This window comes from Serinus canaria, chromosome 22 (genome assembly GCF_022539315.1).
Source record: "Serinus canaria isolate serCan28SL12 chromosome 22, serCan2020, whole genome shotgun sequence".
NCBI classification, from domain to species: domain Eukaryota; kingdom Metazoa; phylum Chordata; class Aves; order Passeriformes; family Fringillidae; genus Serinus; species Serinus canaria.
Window position 1 is genome coordinate 3,738,679 of NC_066335.1, and position 7,767 is coordinate 3,746,445.

Below are 7,767 nucleotides of genomic sequence, written 5' to 3' on the forward strand. Positions count from 1 at the left end.
TCAGAACTTTCCAGAGCAGCTCTGAAAACCCCCAGGGAACAAAGGCAAACCCGGGGAGGTTGCTGGGCCCTCCAGCTCCTTTTTCAGCCTGCAGGGATGCAGTCAAGGCAGTGCCATCCCAGGCAGGGCTGCCCTCTGTCTCTGAGCCTTTGCCAGCCCCACAAGGTGGAAAACCCAGGGAAAAGCTGGTTTTCCAAAGCTCATCCAGGTTAGGGCTAAAATGAGCCAGATCAGAGCAGTTAGGGCCAGAGCTGCCCCCTCCCTTATTTCCTCATTTTGGAATTAAGGGGCAATGAAAGCCTTAACCAGCATTTATTAATTGCAGGGCTGTGGGAGGGGCTCTCAGCAGCTGAGATCCCAAACCTCTCCAAAGTGATAAAACTGCAACTTGTCCTGCAAGCTGCAGCCCCATTTCCCTGCAAAATGAGGTGAATCCGTGGGGATCCATCAGCAGAGAGTTCTCTGTCCATCACTGACTCCTCCTGATGGAGTTCAGCCGGCTGAATAAATCACCAGGGCAGTGTTTGCCTGTCTGGCCCTTTCATTAGAGCCTATTGTGTGCTTTGTGAGCTCCTCAGAGCTGCCTTGGCAGCTCCAGGCAGGAATTCCTTCCAGAGGGAGGCAGGGATTACTGGGGGACAGGGCAGGCAGTGCTGGGGAAAAAAACCTTGGGAAGAGTGAGGAGGGAGGAGGGAGTGCTGCAAAAATCCAATTTGGGACCCTTCAGCTCCTGGAGGAGGGCAGGGAAGGAGGCAGGGGAGCAGAGGGGGCTGCCAGCCATGGCTGAGAGCCTTTCCCTGCTTCCTGCAGCCCCTGCAGGTGGGAGAGGGACTGAGAGGGTGGGAGAGGGACTGAGAGGGTGGGAGAGGGACTGAGAGGGTGGGAGAGGGACTGAGAGGGTGGGAGAGGGACTGAAAGGGTGGGAAAGGGACTGAGAGGGTGGGAGAGGGACTGAGAGGGTGGGAGAGGGACTGAAAGGGTGGGAGGGACTGAGAGGGTGGGAAAGGGACTGAGAGGGTGGGAGAGGGACTGAGAGGGTGGGAAAGGGACTGAGAGGGTGGGAGAGGGACTGAGAGGGTGGGAGAGGGACTGAGAGGGTGGGAGAGGGACTGAGAGGGTGGGAGAGGGACTGAGAGGGTGGGAGAGGGACTGAAATCCAGAGCCAAGGAGGAGGGGAGGGTATTTCAGTGTTCCCTCTGCTCCCCACCATCCAGAGCTATAAAATCCATCTATTTTCCCCAGGCTGGGCCTGTTTGCCCCCTCACTGCTGCCTCAGGGACCTTCCTTGCCTTCCTCTCCATCTCTCAGGGGTTTTCCATCCTGTTTTTGCCCCTCTCCCCTTCATCCCACTCCTTCCCCAGGTCCTGCCTGACTTCAGTTCCCACCTCTACAAAATTCTTCCTTGTGGTGATTTGGTTTCAAGTCCCTTTGGGCAAGACCATCCCAGCTGAGCTGATCCACTCAAGTCATCTCCCAAACATGTTCAAAAGCAAATTAATCCCCTTGTACATGGATTTTTATTTTCAAGCTGCCAGCTCCACCACGTTGTTTATATGAGGCCTTTGCTAATTTATCCCTGGTACAAACAAACCCAGCGAGTTTGGGAGCTGGTGGGATGCACATCAATCTGCTTTGCCTCTGTTATTATCACAAAAAACCCATTAGGCATTGCAGGATCTCAGGAATTGGATAAATTATCTCTTTATTCCCTCATATTTTTAGAATCAACACTGAGCATACAAATGAAGGATGTTTAGGATATTTATTTCTAACAAGGGTTTTATTTAATGGCCTTAAGAACAATTACAAAACCAAGAGCAGCAGCTGCCCCAGATTTTTTGGATGGCTCATCCCATCTCACTCCCAGATCCCAAATCCTGCCGTGGTTCTGTGATCCTCAATTAAATATTGAAATAACCCCTGAAATGTGAGTGTTCCTATTCATTTGTCAAACCTCTCCAGAGCAGTCTGGATATTAATTTGATTTTCCTGGGTGCAGCATATTAATCTGGATTTCCATTTGATTTTCCTGAGTGCAGCACATCCTTTGCTGGAATCTCTGGGATTCCAGGCCCCTCTCCAGATCCCAGCAAGACTTTGGACACTTTTCTACTTCTGACAGTAACTTCTGAGGGAAATAAATTGCTTTTGGAACAACCCAGCTGTGTGCACCTCTCGAGCATCTGCTCCCTCCTGGAGTCCTAGCAGGGATTTAAATCCCCTTCCATCCCTTCTTGGAATGCTTAACTGGGATTTTAAAAGGCTTTTGGAGAAATTAGATCCTGAGGACTCTTTTGCCAAGGTCGGGATTCAATCAGGATGGTTTTTCTTGTTGGAACTCAGATGTTTATCAGTTCTTATCTAAATTACAGCCTCACAAACCCTGAGCTCTGCAGCACTTGTCTCTAACAAGGTAAGAACGGAGCCCTGTCTCTCTCTCTCTCTCCAAGGCCTTTTAAGGATAAAATGTCCAGTTAAGAAATGACACCAAAATTATTTTTACTTTTAACCCAATAACCAACCACCCATGGCTGCAATGGGGACTTTTTATCCAATGACACAAAACCACCCAAAGCCAGGGAGGAGAGGGGGAAGGAGGAGAAGGAGAAGGAGAAGGAGAAGGAGAAGGAGAAGGAGAAGGAGAAGGAGAAGGAGAAGGAGAAGGAGAAGGAGAAGGAGAAGGAGAAGGAGAAGGAGAAGCGGGTGAAGGAGGAGAAGGAGGAGAAGGAGGAGAAGGTAAAGAAGAAGGAAAAGCCTCCACCCCAAAATCTCCACCTTGCTTTATATCCATTACTGTATTCTAAACCCTCAAACTCTGAGTTTCCCACCCTGTGATGTCCCACACTTCTACCCAAACTCCACACCCACAATCCCAGTTCCAACATTCCATTTTGGAAGCTTCTCCACATTCTCAGGTCAATGCAGAGCTCTCCTGGGGTCAGTGCCTGTCAGCACAGAGAGTCTCAAATTCTCAGGGTTCCAACAAGATCCCATTTTGGTGTCTGATACATCTCAAATGTTTCGAAATTTCTGAATTGATGGAGGAGGTTTGAGCCTGGTCTGTGGTGGATCCACAGATCCCATGTGGATAAAGGGATCTGTCCAATAAAATCAAGATGTTCTCCTCTTCATGGAGGTTTTTGCTGTATTTTTCCTTAGGTTTTATATTTAGTCTTAGAGATTCATGCCTGACTTGCTCTGGTATTTATAGATGCTCTTACACAGATAATTTGGGAGGGAAGAAAACAAATAGAGAGATTGAAAAAAAAAAAAGTTTTTTTAATGGTGCTCTTCAAATCCTTGAATTCAATACAAAAAAAAACCAAAAAAAACCAACCAACCAACCAACCAACAACAACAACAAAACAACAGGGAGAAACAAAAAGAACAGGTTTTATTTAAAAGTGCTCCTCAAATCCTTGCATTTCACCCAGAATAAAACCAGGGAGAAACAAAACAGGTTTAAGTGATCTTCAAATCCTTGATTTGTACACAGAATAAAAAAAAAAAAAACAAGGTACAAATAAGAGAAATGCAATACTGGAGAGAAATATCACCGAGGAATAAACCCATAATAAAATATAAAAATATAGAGGAAAAGTTTGGGGTTGATGGCTCAAATGAGAAAGGTTCATTTTCATTGGCTCTTTAAAAAGCTATAAAAATTGTAAAAATCTTTGCATCAAATTCTACACAGGAGAGGAAAAAAGCCATTAAATGAGTAGGGTTAGCTGGGATATTGGGAATAAATTCCTCCCTGGGAGGGTGGGGAGGGGCTGGGATGGAAGTCCCAGAGCAGCTGTGGCTGCCCCTGTTGGATTTGTGGGGTGCCCTGATGGAGGCAGGAATGATGGATCTGACTCCAGGCTCTCAGAAGCATAATTTATTATTTTATGATCCATATTATATTAAAGAATGCTGTACTAAACTGTACTAAAGAACACAGAAAGGACACAGGCAGGAGGCTAAAAGAGAACAATGAAAACTCCTGACTCTCTCCAGAGTCTGACCCAGCTCAGCCCTGATTGGCCAAAGAGTGAAAACAGCTCCCAGCAGAATGCAATGGAACAATCCCCTGTGGGTGAACAATCCCCAAACACATTCCACATGGGCACAGCACAGGAGAAGCACATGAGAGAAGAATTGTTTTCATTTTTAAACACATTCCACATGGGCACAGCACAGGAGAAGCAAATGAGAGAAGAATTGTTTTCATTTTTAAACACATTCCACATGGGCACAGCACAGGAGAAGCACATGAGAGAAGAATTGTTTTCATTTTAAACACATTCCACATGGGCACAGCACAGGAGAAGCACATGAGAGAAGAATTGTTTTCATTTTTAAACACATTCCACATGGGCACAGCACAGGAGAAGCACATGAGAGAAGAATTGTTTTCATTTTTAAACACATTCCACATGGGCACAGCACAGGAAAAGCAAATGAGAGAAGAATTGTTTTCCTTTCTCTGAGGCTTCTCAGCTTCCCAGGAGAAAAATCCTGGACCAAGGGATTTTTCCAGAGAATACAAATGTGACAGCCCTGGAAGTGTCCAAGGTTGGGCTGAACAAGATGGGACAGGATCCATTTATGAGAAAACTGTGGAAAATTTGAAATTCTATGGGGTTGGGCTGTCCATCTCTGCTCCCACCCACCCTAGGATGGTTCTTTGCACGCTGGGCCTCAAAAGATGAGTCTGGACTCTGGTTTTTTCGGTCTTCAGAATTGTTTATTGTTTCTTATCTACAAAGTCCCTTCTCTGCCCGACCTGGATCTGACCAGCAGGGCAGCCAAAGGCACTCTGACCACCCCCAAGGCGGGCACATCTTTTATAACAAAAACTACGGATATCAGATTTACCTTTTATCCCCAGTACCTGTCACCCTCGTCACCAGGTGCACCCTCACCCCAGACCAATCCCCAAGTGCCAACACCACCACAGCAGATGGATGGCAAGAAGAAGAAAGAAGAGCCTGGTGACACGCCCTGACTGCTCCATCTTGTCTCCACAACCCCCCTGTACCAAACCCCAAAATCTGGGATTTACCCTATAATTGTGTCTTCCCTTCACCATTCCCACCCCAGTGATTCCCACAGGTTCCATCTCCTCACACACAGGTGGCACATCCCTGATGGATCAAAATCCATCCACCAAGTGCTTCTGGCAACATTCCAAGGCCCCCGAGCCCCCCAAGGGTTCTCTGGGTAGCTCTGGACATCAGGAGGGATGGGCTGGGTTCCCACAAAAATCCAGTATTTTCCAGAACAATCCAACTGCAGCACAAACCAGGCTTTCAAGAGTTAAATAATTCAGGTTTTTTTAATCTGACTTTTCTGGCTCTGCAGTCCCTGCAAGCAAAAGGAGCCAAAATGCACATTTTTGCCTCAGAAGGACTTTGCCAACTTCTCATTTTCAATCATTTCAGCAGTAATTCTGTGTCCAGCCCCAGTAAAAATTATTTGGCAGAAATTTGGCATCTGAGCACCATTAAACATTTTGTGTTTGTGCCCCAATTCTCTGTTGAAAAGAGGAAAAAGTGATGGGATTTGTAGCACTAAATCTTCCAGATTCCCAGAAATCAAAGTCTTCAGGATGGATCCTATAAAGTAAAAGAAAATAAAAATTATTTCTGTCATAAAGCAACACAATTTCAAGTTTTGTGTCTTTTAGGATTTAGGCTCAGCACAGTTGCTCATGTTAGAATTAAACTGACTTTTAAAGTTGAAAATCGCCACAACAAAACCAAGTTTTATGTAGATATTTTCATTTTTCCAACAAATATTTGGTCTTTTGTGTGCATTTAGAAGTTACACAATTTGCTGAAAACAAAAAATAAATAAAGTAAGATTTATTCTTCTCAGCCCCTTTCAAACATCTCCAAATCAAATTTTGCTGTCCTAATCAGAGCCATTTTTAGCAGCAGGCTCAGGTTTTTTATTTCATCTCAAGGTTCCAAAGGTTTCTTTCACCTTCCTGTAAATTTGTCCTGGGGATTTCTCAGGCTGAGCCCCCAGAGCCCCCTCCTCACATCCCAGTGCTCAGGGGGATCCTGCTTCCCCCATGCTCAGCTTTGAAGAGAAATCCTCAAAACCCAGAATATTCCATTGGAAAACAACTGCAAAATTACTCCTGGCTTGAAAAAAAATGAATCTTTCTCTGAAATTACAGATTCAGCACCATTTTTTTGCTGTTTTCAGCCATTAATCTGATAGGTTTGGGCGTTAATCTCTGGTGTAAGGCAGGAAAAACTCCTGGATTTAAAACCATCCTCTGTCCTTTCTTCTGAGCAACTCCCAGAGGCACCATTTGCCTCTCTCATTATTTACAATTTTTTCCTTCTCTCTGTTCCGTTTCAGGGCTTTTCCGTGGCCTGATCAGACACAGCAATCCAGGGGCAGCTGGGGTGGGGTTGTAGGAAAATCTGAAATTTGAGACTGGCCAAAATCTGAGATCTGATCCTGGTCAAAATCTGAAATTTGAGACTGGCCAAAATCTGAGATTTGATCCTGGTCAGCATCTGAGATTTGATACTGGCTAAAATCTGGGATTTGCTATTGGCCAAAATCTGAGATTTGATACTGGCCAAAATCTGGGATTTGAGACTGGCCAAAATCTGGGATTTGATACTGGTCAAAATCTGGGATTTGAGACTGGCCAAAATCTGAGATTTGATCCTGGTCAGCATCTGAGATTTGATACTGGCTAAAATCTGGGATTTGAGACTGGCCAAAATCTGAGATTTGATACTGGTCAAAATCTGGGATTTGATCCTGGTCAAAACCTGAAATTCAAGATTGGCCAAAATCTGAGATTTGTTCCTGGTCAGCATCTGGGATTTGATACTGGCCAAAATCTGAAATTCAAGATTGGCCAAAATCTGAGATTTGATACTGGCCAAAATCTGAGATTTGCTATTGGCCAAATATGTGATTTTCACACACACAGCCCCGCCCAGAGGTTTAAAGCTCGGTCACACCTGGTGCACTCAATCTTTTCCCAGACAGGGATAGTTTTGGGGAAGAACAATTATAGTTTTACTCCACAAGTGCAGGATTTTTGTCCCTAATTCCTTCCCTCCCTGGAGTTTGCCCCACTGACCTCCCCAGCTCAGATGCTGAGCTCAGAACCCTCCAGTCCTTGCTGCCACCCCCAAAGCTGACCCAACACCAGGGAAATGTCCCAACTCTTCACCCACATGGGTGAAATTCCAATTTTATGGAAATCTCCCATTGTCACCTGGCTGACAGGGATATCAGCTCCCTCCCCCAGCTCGTGCCTGACATTTCCTGGATTTGCTAATTAATCAATCATTTGCCAGGCAGGGTTTGCCTGTGCTGTGTCATTATTGACCTGCCAGGGCAGGGCAGCTTCCAGGGCTGCAACTCAAACCCAGGAGCTGACTCTGTGAGAAACGATCTTCCCTTTCAGACAATGCAAAAGGTTCATTAAAACCTTATCAAAAATACAGCAGAAGACTGAATAGAGAAAATATTTTGGGAGCAGAGGATTTTCCCCACCATGTGCTCATCCACACAGTGGATGTTTCACCTTTTAATCCTTTAGCCCCTCCCAAAGCTCTGTCCACTGACTCCTTCTTTGCTGCCCAGTGTGGAGGTCACTTCCTGACACCTGGATTGGAGGTCAGGTGCTGCCCTGGTGTCTGGGTTTGGAAAGCCAGGTAGGAAAGGCAGGAGCCTCCCCTGAAATGGAAAATGCAACCCCCTTCTCTCCAAACTGCTATAAATTTGAATGTAGGGGCTCTC

At 45.6% G+C, this 7,767-nt stretch overlaps 1 long non-coding RNA gene across 1 annotated transcript; it reads left to right on the plus strand.

Moving 5' to 3' along the window:
• Positions 1-676: 676 nt before the first annotated feature.
• Positions 677-3,131, plus strand: LOC127060366 (uncharacterized). The gene is made up of 2 exons (XR_007779341.1): positions 677-819; positions 2,040-3,131. It is a non-coding gene; the product is annotated as an uncharacterized LOC127060366 (long non-coding RNA).
• The last annotated feature ends 4,636 nt before the right edge of the window (positions 3,132-7,767 follow it).